Raw genomic sequence first — 15,012 nt, 5'->3', positions numbered from 1 at the left:
AGTCCAGGACTACATGCTGAGGGACGCACTAAAGCTTGGAGCAGCCGCCACAAAGGCACAATGGGGAAGGGTCGCTGTCTAAGACCTTTCTGCCACAGTGCACCGAGGGGCTGGGAACTGTTGAGAGCTCCTCGGGCTGTACAGCTCAAAATGAATGTCTGCATTGAATGCTAATTGTATTATAAATGTATTGAAGCACCTCAGAGTGCAACATGATGTATGTTGACAACTCCAATACCATTGTCTGATTGTCTGCATTGACCATATTGAAATAATTGTAATATTCATTGATTGTATTGATGCACCTTGTGATACATGTTGTAAAAATTGAATCTGATTGGACTGATGTGATGGTGATTTTGAAATGGTTTGGAATGTTCTTCCAGATATTTTATGAATAAAGTATATTTTTCAAAAAAAAAATCATCCCAGATTAGCAAAAAGTGCGGTAGTGGATGGGAGAAAGGATGTTTTACCTGCCGGCCGCAATGGTGGGTTTTCACGCTGTATCGTCCCATTCCTGTCTCTTTAATAATGCATTGCTGGTAGACACATCAGATCGCTGGCAGGGCGGCCTCTGATTCGCCCGCCCCACTGTCACCTCAGGCCTTCATTATTCTGGGCGCCATGTTTAAAGGGTGCTCCTGCACAGAGCTAGCACTCTCTAAGGCATTGGAAGCTGCTGCAAAGTCATGGCTGCCAAAGGGAGGAAAAATGCTGCACCAAAAGTTAGTGATGCCTCCCTCGGGCGCCTACTGGATGCAGTGGAGGCCTGCCGTGAAGTTCTCTACCCCGACTCTGGGAAAAGATCAGCAAGCAAGGTTACCAATCCAGCATGGGAAGCAGTGGCAGTGGTGGTTAGCACCAACGCCCTGCAAAAGAGGACAGCCACCTAGTGCCGAAAAATCATGAATGATCTCCTCTGTTCCACCAGGGTAAGTCACTCTTCTCATCACTCTCAACTCTCACACTGACAAACCCATCACATATTCACAAGGATCTCACTAAAGGGACATCACCATTCACTCTCTCACACATGCCTTCATCTGCCCTGCAGATCATGTCCTCATCCCGTCCATGGCACCACTCACCACCCACACATGCCAGGCATCCTTGTCATCTAGCCTGGCAGACATCCTGCTTACACGCTGTCCATCTGTCTCCATGCAGGGGCAAGCTGGCACACAACAAAAGGGAGAGGTCGCAGACTGGTGGAGGAATGCTTAACATCAAGGTCTTCCAGCTGGCCAGTGATAATCTGGACCATTCCTGTGCTGACAGTGAGGTCAGCGGTGCTCAACTAAGTGAGGATCCAGCAGTGCAACATCCATCAGACAACCACGCTGTGAGTCAATTCCCCTGTTCCACAGTCCACTGCCATGCACTCTCCTCGCTTTTGCAGGCACACCTGGGAAGCAGTCGAGGGGTTCCACAAGCCAGGTCCTCAACTCAAGCCCCAAAAACACCTCGGAAGAAGAATCTGATGACACCCTAACTAAAGCATTCACCCGTATCCTCCAGCAGGACAGAGACACACAACTCAATTCTAGAGTAGCCTTGACATCACAATCTGGTGAGCACATCGCACTGTCTGATCCACAGCAGGCACTTACATACGAAATAGGAGCAGAAGTAGGCCATTTGACCTTTTGAGTCTGCTCCGCCATTCAATAAGATCATGGTTGATCTGCTTGTTTTCGAATTCCATATTCCCATCTACCCCCGATAACCTTAGATTCTTGTTAGGCAAGAGAATAAATCTGCCTCTGCCTTAAAAATATTCAATGACACCACCTCCACCGGGTTCTGAGGCAGAGGGCTCCAAAGTCGCCCAACCCTCTGAGAGAAAAATATTCTCCTCATCCTAAAAGGGTAACCCCTAATTTTAAAACAGTGCCCCCTAGTTCTGGACTGACCCACAAGAAGAAACATCCTTTCCATGTCCACCTTGTCACGACCTTTCAGGATCTTATATATTTCAATCAAGTCACCCCTCTTTCTTCTAAACTCTAGTGGAACCAAGCCCACCCTGTCCAACCTATCCTCTTAAGACAACCCACTCATTCCAGGTTTCAATCTAGTAAACCTCCTCTGAACCGCCTCCAATGCATTTGTATCCTTCCTTAAACAAGGAGACCAAAATTGCATACAATATTTGAGATGTGCTCTCACCAGTGCCCTGTATAACTGAAGCATAACATCCTTATTTTTATGTTAAATTCCTCTCGTAATAAAGGATAACATTCCACCAGCCTTCTTAATTACTTGCTATACCTGCATACTAACTTTTTGTAACTCATGCACTCGAACACCTAGATCCCTCTGCAGCTCAGAATTGTGCAGCCATTCTCAGTTTAAGTAATACTCTGCTTTTTTATTCTTCCTGCCAAAGTGAACAACCTCACATTTTCCCACATTACACTCCATCTGACCTTTTTTTGCCCACTCACTCAACCAATCTATATCCATCTGAAACCTCCTTATGTCCTCTTCACAACATACTTTCCTACCCAGGTTTCCAGCATTCGGAGGACTTCTGGAGGCCAGAAATCTTCTGAGTCCAAGTCAGATGAGGAACCTCTGGACTGGCTAATTCAGTGGAGTGGGATATAATCTGTGTCCTACTTCATAGAATCATAGATAACACAGAAGGAAGCCATTTGGTGCACCATGTTCATACCAGTTCTCTGCGAGATGAACTCAACTGGTTCCACCCTCACCCCCTTGTCTTTTCCCTGTAGCACTACAATTATTTCTGTCTCGGCCTGTGTCACAACAAAGGATTTTATTTAAAGTTGTGTGTGTGTAGGGAAATTATAAAAACATCAGCTGCAGGATTTGGCTTTGTTTTTGGGGAAGACTCAACATTAACATTTGATTTCATAGACAGGAAAAATATTGATTTGTGCCTGGGGGAGGAGACTGATTTGTGATGCCAAAACCAATCAGAAGGTGGTCAAGGGAGACCATGCTGTGCTTTTTTCTTGTTTCCTCTGTTTTATCATTCCAAGAGCCTTTTCTTACTGACAGCTAGAGAAACAGTGTTTTGAAAGGCAACTTCCCTTTGCTACTCTGATCTACTGGCGTTTGACAGTTGAAACAATGGTGTTCCACTTCTACAACTTTTATATTCACCAACTGTGATTCCTGAGGGATCGTCCTGAGGCACCAGTGATTGACTTATCTCCATGTGGAAATCTCATCACAGGCAAGAGCTCTGTCATACTGCTTTGGGAAACAATTAAATGAAATTAACACCTCAATGCTCTGCCATTGTATATCTCACCTATCATGGCACCTTTATATCAATTTGTTCACTGACTACAACCACATCTATATAGCTTAGTTTCCAAATGCCCATTCACGTGCGCATGTTGTCTGCCACCCTGGACCAAAGCTCTTGGCTTCTATTTTCCCTTCCTTTTTTCTCATTCTCTTTATCCTTCCTGACATTATGCCTCCTTTTGTTTTACCACCTTTGGGTATTCTACCTTCACAAACCCCTATTCTTTCCGAGCACATATCTGCATCAGCATTAAGACTGCCGATTTCCACCTCTGTAACAATGCCTGACTCTACCCTTGCCTCAGCCTATCTGCTGCTGAAACCCTCATCCATGCCTTTGTTACTTATAGAATCATAGAAAGTTCTCAGCACAAAAAGAGGCCACTTGGCCCATTGTATAGACTCGACTGTTCCAACAGATTCCTGGCAGGCCTCTTGTTCTACCTTTCACAGAATGTGAGGTCATTTAAAAACTCTGTTGCCCGTGTCCTAACTCGCACCAAATCCCGCTCACTCATCACCCCTGTACTCACTGACCTATACTGGTTCTTGATTAAGAAATGCCCTAATTTTAAAATTGTCATCCTTGTTTTTAAATCCCTCCATGGCCTCACCCCTCCCTCTCTTTTAAAAAAAAAACTTACATTTATGTAGCGCCTTTCACAACCACTGGATGTCTCAAAGTGCTTACAGCCAATAAAGTACTTCTGAAGTGTAGTCACTGTTGTAATGTAGGAAATACCTCCTCCAGCCTTACAGCTTCCTGTGGGCTCTATGAGCTGCCACTTTTGGCCTGTTGAGCATTCCCCATTTTAATTGCTCCACTCTTGATGTTCATGCTACTGCTGCCAAGGGCTTAAACTCTGGAATTCTCTTCTTAATACTTTCCACCTCTCTTCCTACTTTAAGATGCTGCTTAATACCTGCCTCTTTGACTAAGCTTTTGGTTAATGGGCTTAATATCTCCATTTGTGGTTTGGTGTCACATTTTGTTAATACTTGTCCTAGGATGTTTTATAACATTAAAAGTGCTGCATAAATACAAATAAAAGCAGAAATTGAGCAGGTCTAGCAGCAACTGTGACAAGACGTTTCTCTTCCACTGATGCTGCCAGATTTGCCGATGTTTTTCAGCAATTTCTGCAGATGCTGGAAATCTGAATTATTTTGCTTCTGTATAAATGCAAGTTGTAATGAAAGTTTTTGATATCTTTCAAAATATTAAAGATCTTTCATTAATGTGTATTTCCTGTTCACCTTTCCTTTTGTAGGAATTCAAAACACTTTTCAATTCCTGTGTCCACGTTTTTTGAAGGAAACTCCTTAAGTAAAATTGTCACTGTAATTAACCCTTTCTCTCAGTGCAGGTACTGCAGCACCACCAGGGGGAGGAGTGCTGTTATTACACCGTGACGTGTTTACATAGGCAATTCCCATTATAAACATGACCATAGAAATTTATGAAAGTACGGGATTAAATTATATTGGTGTACATTTGTGCAGTGGTCCCCTTTTCAGCCAAGATACGTTTGTTCTCGACTCGTTGGCAATGTATCCGTGCAGCAAAGGAACTAATGTTGTTTCGTAGGGATAACGACTTGTTGAAATATGAGTAAACAGGGGGGAAAAAAAAAGAAAAATGCATGCACATCTGCTAAACCAGCATCCCTAAGCGGAATGAGGGTGGAAATGTTTCGGGGGTAATATCGATCAAACGGCAATGGTCTGCCCCTCCATTGGAAAGGGAACCTGTGCAGTGGGTTGGATAATCTGTCTTTTTGGTGGTTTCCCCTTCCTGCCAGTGCAGCAGGAACAGCATCAGGGACCAGGTACTGAGGAGGGTTGTGCTGGCACTCGGAGGGAGGTAGCAGGCTTGCGGGCAGCGCAGTGCCGCAGTGTCGGCGGTGTGAGAGCAGCGGGAGAGAGAGTGTGTCCCGGTCGCTCAGCCCTGGAGCGCGAGCCTCAGGCGCGCGGCGCCAACGGACCCGGGCGCGAGTCGGGAAGGAGCGGGTGAGTGAGGGCGGCAGCCCGAGTCCTGGGGCGGGGAGCGGGAAACGGCGGCCGGGCTGGGCAGAGGCCTGCGCGGGCGGGAGGCCTCCGGTCTGGGTCCGGGATGTTACTGTGAGGCGACCGTTCCTTTCTCTCCGCTCGGGAGGCCCATATTCAGCCGAAACCGAGTCAGTGCGGCCCCCCCCCCCGCCAACAGCGCAACTACCCGCCTCGACACTAATCCTCCTCAATCATCTCCCTGAACCACCCCCACCAAAATCATCTCCCTGAATCACCCCCCCCCAAAATCATCTCCCTGAACCACCCCCCCCACCCCCCAAAATCATCTCCCTGAACCACCCCCCCCCAAAATCATCTCCCTGAACCACCCCCCCCCCAAAATCATCTCCCTGAACCACCCCCCCCAAAATCATCTCCCTGAACCACCCCCCCCAAAATCATCTCCCTGAACCACCCCCCCCAAAATCATCTCCCTGAACCACCCCCCCCCCCAAAATCATCTCCCTGAACCACCCCCCCCAAAATCATCTCCCTGAACCACCCCCCCAAAATCATCTCCCTGAATCACCCCCCCCCAAAATCATCTCCCTGAACCACCCCCCCCACCCCCCAAAATCATCTCCCTGAACCACCCCCCCCAAAATCATCTCCCTGAACCACCCCCCCCCAAAATCATCTCCCTGAACCACCCCCCCCAAAATCATCTCCCTGAACCACCCCCCCAAAATCATCTCCCTGAATCACCCCCCCCACAAAATCATCTCCCTGAACCACCCCCCCCCCCGCAAAATCATCTCCCTGATCCACCCCCCCAAAATCATCTCCCTCAAAACCATCCTCCCGACCACCCTTCGCCTCAACTATGTCCTCTCAACTATCTCTTCAGCCCTTTAAGTAGCTCTCCTAATCCCACCCACCAAAAACCATCACCTCAACCTCACCCTCAATCTCAATACTCAATCTCCCACTTGCTGTCTCCCCCCACCGCCCCCATGTCTTACTATTTCCCCCCCTCCGTGCTTTTTCCCAGCGTGAATTACAATTTGCCCTGTGGCTTGTTATTTGACAACCCTTGATTTACTATTTGCCCACCCTGGTGACATGCTGGACCCCGTACCTCGCCCATCATCCCCACCCTTGAACCTTGCCCACCCTCCTCTCACCCTGTACCTCGCTGTCCACCCCTCCCTGGTATCTTGCCCGGCTCCCCTCCCCCCGTACCTTGCCCGGCATCCCTCCCCCTGTACCTTGCCTGGTATTCCTCCTCCGGTACCTTGGCTGTCCCCCCCCCCCCCCCCCCCCCTCCCCGTCTCTTTCTCTGACTTTCTGATTTTGCGCCACTTAGCTAGAAGGTTAAAAGCAAAATACTGCGGATGAAGAAAATCTGAAACAAAAACAATGCTGGAAAAATTCAGAAGGTTTTTTGGTTCAGGTCAAACACCAGTAAATTGAGCGCAAAAAATCTGTCTGTCCACTTGCCTGTCCATTATCCATCCTCTTGCTCTGTAAGAGACTAAGGAAGTCTTGCTGCAATTCTGTTGGGCTTTGATGAGAACACACGTGGAGTGCTGTATAATGTTTTGTTCAACTTACCTCAGGAATGATACTTATCTTTGAATTAATGTAAAAAAGGAGTCAATTTAAAAGTTCAGCCACGAGCCTATTGAATGGGTCCGATAGGCTTATGGTCTACTCCTGCTCCTATTTCTTATGTTCTTTAAGGCTGGTCTCTTTCCCTTCGCCTTTATCCTTAGTATTTTTGGGGTTTTTCTTCATGTTTTGTGATGATTCTCTGGTTTTGGAATTTCTTCCCTACGATGTGAATCGAGGTCTATGGATTTCTTTACTGGTAAGACGTCTATTTCTTAATACTCCAACTAGGGGCCAATAATCAAATTTCGAAGGGGAAACGAAACTGGGAATCTGAAGTAAAAATGGAACTGCTGCATCTGACCCAACATTTGCCTCTTCAGATGTGCAGACTTACAGAATTTTCTGTTTTTTATGAACACAGTCAAGGACACCCAAATTCTTCTAAAAATTTTCAGCTTTGGCTCCGGGCACGACTTATGATGGGTCATTGTTCATAATTGGGCTCCTTTGCTGTCAAATTACAATATAGAGATGACAAAGGACAATGGCACAAGTGCCAGATTTACATGCATACAGCTCAGAAATTGCAAACATGGCTTTAATACATATAGAACATGCAAATTTTCAGCTTTCACCATTCGTATCAAGTCTTATTTGCAACTTTTTCATTTAGAGTTACAGCCCTTCCCAGTGTTGGGAGGAAGATCTAAGTAGACTAGCAATGATAAAAATATATTGCTGACCTGTGTACGCATGCTGACTATCTTAGCTCAATGTACATGGCAGCAGCTGTTGATGTTTTTATGGAAGAACTGAGTTTTCTTAATGTGGCATTTCATGAATGGTGCATTTGTTTTTGGCATTGTTTCTTCTTGTTTCTGGAGATTGACTTTCTTGAGTCCCAATCCTTAGCCTTGCTCCTGTTTGCCACTGCACCTAGATTCCATTATCTGGCATTCTTCGGTTACTGTATAGGTTGACAAAATTTGTTTTTTGCTCGCAGCCATGGACTTTTTCTGTTGACTGCTTGACAAAATTGAACTGGCTCTGCTGTATTTATTTAACGTTTTCTGACAGGAAGAATCTTTGCACTTAAAATCTGGACATCTCACAATATGAGCCAAGCGGTTTTGTTCTGTATTAAAATTGGGTTATCCGAACTTATTGGGATACTCGCTACTGCTTGGTATGCAAACTTGGATCTGTCCTCCTGCTGCTGAAGCTTTGTCATTCCTCTATTCACTGCTATGTAGAAAGCTGTACTACGCCTCTGTTTCTGATTCCTGCCTGTGTCACTTCTGTATGTTTGTTTAAGACTATATTCCGAGTTGTTTGAATTGTACATCAGTTATAGTTCAAAGCTGTACTGCACAAGTCAGATTTGCATACTATCTACTTTAAGGTGTTGCAGTAATTTAATTGACTATTTCATTGGAAACTGTTACAAAGCCCATAGAATTTTACAGGACAGGAGGAGGCCATTCAGCCCATTGTGGCTGTACTCGCTGTCTGCCTTGGATAAACAGCTATTCATTTTATCCCATTCACAGCACTTGTCTTTTAAACTTATTGTTCGCCATCCCTTTTAAAGTGGATTTTGCTTCCTCTATTATTTCTAGGATGGCATTCCATGTTCTAACAGCCCTTTGCATTTAAAAGAAGAACATTTTAAAAATCCTCAATCTTTTTAACCTTTTTGTGATTAAATTTATGCCTCTCATCCCTGATATTATCCTAGTAAATCTCTTCGTTATCCCGTCCGTGGCCTGCTCATTCTCCTTAAATTGAACACTCAAAACTTGACATAATATTTTAACTACAGTCTAACCAATGAACCAATAAAGGTTTAGCATTACTTTTAGCTTTACATTATACCTCTGTTTATGAAACCTAGGATTCTGTACACATTTTTACAGCTGTATTAAATTTTATGTATCTGGACCCATAAAACTTTAAAACAAAAGCAAAATACTGTAGATTTTGAAATAAAAGCAGGAAAAGCTAGAAACACAGCAGATCAAGCAGCATCTGTGACAAGAGAAACATGTAGCGCTGCAGATCTATGACTTTTCAGTATTCCACCATAGTTCTGATGAAAGGCCATCGACCTGAAACGTTAACTCTATTTCTCTGTCCACAGATGCTGCCTGATGTATTGAGTACCTCAGCACTTTCTGGTTTTATCCTTAAATCTCTCTGTTCCTCTACTCCTTTTTAAGTTAAAAACAAAAAGCTAAAAGCTACTGCGGATGCTGGAAATCCAAAACAAAATAAAAACAGAATTACCTGGAAAAACTCAGCAAGTCTGGCAGCATCGGCGGAGAAGAAATCAGTCAACGTTTCGAGCCCTCATGGCCCTTCAGCAGAACTGAAGCGGCTTCAGTTCTGCTGAAGGGCCATGAGGGCTCGAAACGTTGACTGATTTCTTCTCCGCCGATGCTGCCAGACTTGCTGAGTTTTTCCAGGTAATTCTGTTTTTATTTCCTTTTTAAGTTGTTTGTTTAGTTTCAATTTTTCTTCTTCCCTTCAAAATGTATTACCTCATGAAACTCAAGAGTAGAGAAATATCAGACGTTTATTTGCACAATCTACTTCGTAGGATTATTTAGCATATATAGCACAGAAACAGGCTATTCAGCCCAACCAGTCCATGCAGTGTTAATGCTCCACTCCAGTCTTCTTCCATGTTTCCTCATCTAATTCTGAGCATAACCCTCCATTCTCTACTCCCTTGTATGCTTATCTAGCCTTCTTTTAAATGCATCTGTACTATTTGCTTCAACCAGTCCCAGTGATACCAAGTTCCACATTCTCACTGCTCTCTGGGTAAAGAGCTTTTTCCTGAATTTCCCATTAGATTTTCTGGGACTAACTTATATTGATGCCCAATGTTTCTTCTAATTTTTTTTGGAGTTGCAGGCAATTTCCTTAAGTATGTGGCTCCTTTATTTTTTTTCTTGCGGCGGCGTCATTTGATAGTTTAAAGGGCCTGTGCCAGTTGCTGTGACAGTGTGCAGCTTTTAGGGAATGTTGTTGATGGCTTCTAGATTTGCTGTTTCCCACAAGTGGAAACATTCTATCTATGTCCATCAAAATCTTTCATGATTTTGAAGGTCACCACTCTCGGCCTTCTCTTTTCAAGAGCAGAGACCCAGCCTGTTCATCCTCTCCGGATGGATGCACCCCCAGATTTTTGTTAACAGCCTTGTAATTCTTTTCTGCACCCCCTCTGCACAGTATCAATATCTTTTTCATATAATGGCAACCAGAATTGTATGCAGCACTAAAGGTTGATCTAACCAAGGTTCGATATAAATTTAGCATAATTTTTTTACTTTTCAATTCTTAACTGCCAAAAATAAGCTCCAATGCTTGGTTTATGGGCTTTCCAAGTCGTGATACACATTACCAGTGATTGGTGTATTTGGTACTCCCAGATTCCTTTGCTCCTCTACCCATTAGGATTCTTATTTTCTAAGTAATATGTAGCCTCTTTATTTTTCATGCCAAAGTATAATATTTCACCTTTATACTTATTGAAATTGCAACAACATATTTATGTAATGCCTTTAACATCATAAAATATCCCAAGGTCGTTCACAGGAGCATATAAAATACACATGACATTGACCCACATAAGGAGATATGAGGCCAGATGACCAAAAGCTTGGTTAAAGCGATAGGTTTTAAGGAGTGTCTTAAAAGATGAAAGTGAGGCAGAGAGGCTAAGAGGTACAGGGAGGTTATTCCAGAGCTTAGGGCCATGGCAACTGATGGCAAGGCAATGGTGGAGCAGTTAGAACAGGGGATACTCAAGAGGCCAGAATTAGATGAATGCAGGTATCTTGGACAGTTGTGGGATTGGAGGAGATTACAGAGACGGAGGGGGTGGAGACATGAAGGGATTTGAAAAGATGAATGGGAATTTAAAAATCAAGAGCTTGCCTGACTCAGAAACAATGTAGGTCAGCAAGCACAGCAGGAATGGGGGGGAACGGCACATGCTGTGAGTTAAATCATAGGCAACAGACTTTTTGATGACATCAAGTTTACGAAGGGTAGAATTTGGGAGACCAGCCAGGAGTTTGTTGGAATAGTTGAATCTCGAGGTAACAAAGACATAAACGAGCATTTCAGCAGCATTTGGGTTCAGACAGGGACAAAATTGGGCGATGTTACACAGGTGGAAATAAGCAGTCTTAGTGATGGCACGAGTATGAGGTTGGAAGCTCATCTCGGGACTGGATGTGACATCAAGGTTTTTGAAGTTAATTTACAGGATGTGGGCTTTGCTGATGAGGCCAGGATTTATTGCCCATCCCTAGTTGATCTTGAAAAGATGATGGTGAGCTGCCTTCTTGAACTGCTGCAGTTCCTGTGGTGTAGGTATACCTACAGTGCTGTTAGGGAGGGAGCTCCAGGATTTTGACCCAGCAACAGCAAAGGAAGGGTGATATATTTCCAAGTCAGGATTGAGAGTGGCTTGGAGGGGAACATAGAAACATAGAAAATTGGAAGCAGGAGTAGGTTATTTGGCCCTTCGAGCCTGCTCCACCATTCAGTATGATCATGACTGATCCTTTATCTCAACGCCATACTCCTGCCCTCTTCCCATACCCCTTGATGCCTTTAGAGTCCAGAAATTGATCTATTTCCTTATTACATATATTCAGTGACTTGGCTTCCACCACCCTCTGAGTGAAGAAGTTTCTCCTCATCTCGGTCCTAAATGACCAACCCTGCATCCTGAGATTGCGACCCCTTGTTCTAGACACCCCAGCCAGAGAAAACATCATCTCTGCATCCAGTCTGTCTAGCCCTGTCAGAATTTTATACGTTTCAATGAGATCCCCTCTCATTCTTCGAAACTCAAGTGAATACAGGCTTAGTCGAACCAATCTCTCCTCATACTACAATCCTGCCATCCTAGGAATCAGTCTGGTGAACCTTCGTTGTGTTCCCTCTATGGCAAGTATATCTTTTCTTAGGTAAAGAGACCAAAACTGCACACAATACTTCAGGCGTGCGTCTCATCAAGGCCATGTATAGCTGCAGTAAGACATCCTTGCTCCTGTACTCAAGTCCTCTCGCAGTGAAGGCCAGCTTACCATTTGCCGTCTTAACTGCTTGCTGCACCAGCATGTTTGCTTTCAGTGATTGTCCCTTTGTACATCAACATTTCCCAATCTATCACCATTTAAATAATACTCTGCCATTCTCTTTTTCCTACCAAAATGGATAACTTCACACTTATTCACGTTATGCTGCATCTGCCATGTATTTGCCCACTTACTCAATTTGTCTAAATCGCCTTGAAGCCTCTGAACATCCTCCTCATCACTCACATTTCCACCTAATTTCGTGCTGTCAGCAAACTTGGAAATATTACATTTGCTTCCCTCATCCAAATCATTGATATATATTGTGAATAGTTGGGGCCCAAGCACTGATCCCTGCAATACCCGACTAGTCACCATCTGCCATACTGAAAAAGACCCATTTATTCCTACTCTCTGTTTCCTGTCTGTTAACCAATTCTCAATCCAGGCCAATATATTACCCCCAATCCCATGTGCTTGAATTTTGCAAACACCAACCTCTTATGTGGGACTTTATCAATAGCTTTCTGAAAATTCAAATACACCACATCCACTGGTTCTACCTTATTCTGCTAGTTATGTCCTCAAAAAAACTCCAGTAGGTTTGTCAAACATGATTGCCCTTTCATAAATCCAAGTTGACTTTGTCTAATCCTGTTGATATTTTCCAAGCGTCCTGTTATCACATGCTTTATAATAGCCTCTAGCATTTTCCCTACCACTGATGTTCGGCTAACCGGTCTGTAATTCCCTGTTTTTCCCTCCCTCCTTTTTTAAATAGTGGGGTTACATTTGCCACCCTCCAATATGCCGGGACTGTTCCAGAATCTATAGAATTTTGGAAGATGACAACCAACGCTTCCGCTATTCCATGGCCACCTCCTTTAGATTATCAGGCCCTGTGGATTTATCAGCTTTCAGTTCCATTAATTTCTCCAGCAGTGTTTTTTAGTAATATTTATTTCCTTCAATTCCTCCTTCTCACGAGACCTTTGGTTCCCTTGTATTTCTGGGAAATTATTTGTGTCTTCCTCCATGAAGACAGAAACTAAAGTAGTTGTTTATTTGCTCTGCGTCTATTGTGAATTCTCCTGTTTCGGACTGTAAGGGACCTCCGTTTGTCTTCACTAATCTTTTTCTTCTTACATACTTTTAGAAGTTTTTACAGTCCTCTTTTACGTTCCTTGCAAGTTTACTCTCATACTCTATTTTTCCCCTCTTAATCAATCTCTTGGTCCTCCTTTGCTGAATTCTAAACAGGTTTTTTCTAGCAACTTTATATGACTCCTCTTTGGATCTATTTTATCCTTAATTTCTTTTGTTAGTCATGGTTGGGCTACTTTTCCTGTTATGTTTTTGCGCCAGAAAGGAATATATAACTATTGCAGTGCATACATTAGTTCTTTAAATATTAGCCATTGCCTTTCCATTGTCATGTCTTTTAATGATGTTCCCCAATCTATCTTGGCCAACTCATGCCTCATACCTTCGTAGTTTCCTTTGTTTAGATTTAGGATGCTGGTTTCGGATTGGACTACTTCACTTTCCAACCTAAGGAAGAATTCTATCATGTTATGGTCACTGTTCCCGAAAGGACCCCATACAATAAGATTATTAATTAACCTGTTCTCATTGCACAAAACCAAATCTAGGATAGCCTGTTCCCCAGTTAGTTCCTCGACATTCTGGTCTAAAATACCATCTCGTACACACTCCAGGAATTCATTTGCCACAGTATTATTGCTAATTTGGTTTGCCATTAGTATTATTGCTAATTTGGTTTGCCCAGTCTATGTGCAGATTAAAGTTACCCATGCCGGGGTGACCAGGGTCGGGGACGTGCTGGGTGGCGGAGGACTGGGCTGGATGCTCCCGCAGGAGTTGGTGCGCCGCGCGTCAGTGAGTGTCCAGGTCGCAGCCGATGCCATCCAAGACCTAAAAACGGTCGTGCTCGGACCCGAAGTCATTTTAGGTCTTGAGGTGGCCCAGGTGCGCGGTGATCTCCCGGCTGAACGTTCCCCTGTTCGGACGGAATTCCACATTGGCCCCAAGCCCCGAACCCTCCCTCGGGTGCCGGTGCCCCGCAATAATATGAGCTGTCTCGGGGACATGCCCTCCGTGCCATTTGGCACGGTGCGGAGGGGTTTTCTGTACGGACTGCTGCTGCACACCTTCCATTTTCTCGCCCTGGTCCGCCGCCCGGACACGCCCTGGCGTGCCTTGTTGCCGTCCGGCGGCGGATGCCCCCGATGGGAGGCCCTCTACGGAGGAGTTCTCCCCCTTTCTATCGGGGACCTGGGTTGGAGGGTGTTGCATGCAGCAGTCCCCTACAATAGGAGGATGTTTAGGTTCACGGACTCCTAGGACACATGCCCTTTTTGCGGTCTTGTGGAGTCCGTGGACCATGCGTATATAGGGTGTCTTAGGCTGCACTCCCTTTTTAGTTATTTAAAAAATCTTTTATTACTATTTTGTTTGCACTTCAGTCCCACGCTCCTGATCTACGGACACCCGGTGCGGAAGGGGGTCGGGAAGGAGGAGGACCTCCTCGTGAACCTGCTCCTGGGTCTGGCCAAGTTGGCCATCAACAGGTCCAGGCAGCGGGCGATCGACGGGGGAGTCCCGCCCGATTGTTTGTCCCTCTTCCGCGGCTATGTTCGCGGCCGGATGTCCCTGGAAAGGGAGCACGCGGTGTCTGCCGGCACCATCGAGGCCTTCCGTGCCCGGTGGGCACCGCGGGGACTGGGGTGTTTTGTTGACCCCTTTAATCACATCTTAGTTTGATGTTTGTAAGGTTCCTTTAAAAGTTTTTCCTTGATTTTACAGCTGACCTGACTTAGGGGCTGTGCTTGATTTCTCCCTTGTTTTTGTTAATTTAGTTTATTGTTTTGACTCAAAAGAGTTAAAGTTACCCATGATTACTGTAGCACGCTTGTTACATGCATCTCTAATTTCCTGTTTAATGCTGTCCCCTACCTTACCACTACTGTTTGGAGGCTTATTTACAACTCCCACTAATGTTTTC

The 15,012-nt window shown here is 44.7% G+C and overlaps 1 protein-coding gene across 4 annotated transcripts in view; it reads left to right on the top strand.

The window, feature by feature from the left end:
• Window positions 1-4,931: 4,931 nt before the first annotated feature.
• The window catches only part of fam20b (FAM20B glycosaminoglycan xylosylkinase), a 207,916-nt gene continuing 197,835 nt past the window's right edge, over window positions 4,932-15,012 (top strand). For all 4 annotated transcript variants that reach the window (XM_078561523.1, XM_078561522.1, XM_078561519.1 and 1 more), the window contains exon 1: window positions 4,932-5,295. The gene's annotated coding sequence lies outside the window, so the exon portion shown is untranslated. The remainder of the gene's footprint in view (window positions 5,296-15,012) is intronic.

The sequence above is a fragment of the Cetorhinus maximus genome, chromosome 17 (assembly GCF_964194155.1).
Source record: "Cetorhinus maximus chromosome 17, sCetMax3.hap1.1, whole genome shotgun sequence".
In the NCBI taxonomy this organism is placed as follows: Eukaryota; Metazoa; Chordata; class Chondrichthyes; order Lamniformes; family Cetorhinidae; genus Cetorhinus; species Cetorhinus maximus.
Note: the sequence above shows the minus strand (reverse complement) of the source record. Positions and strands in the feature narration are given on the sequence as shown.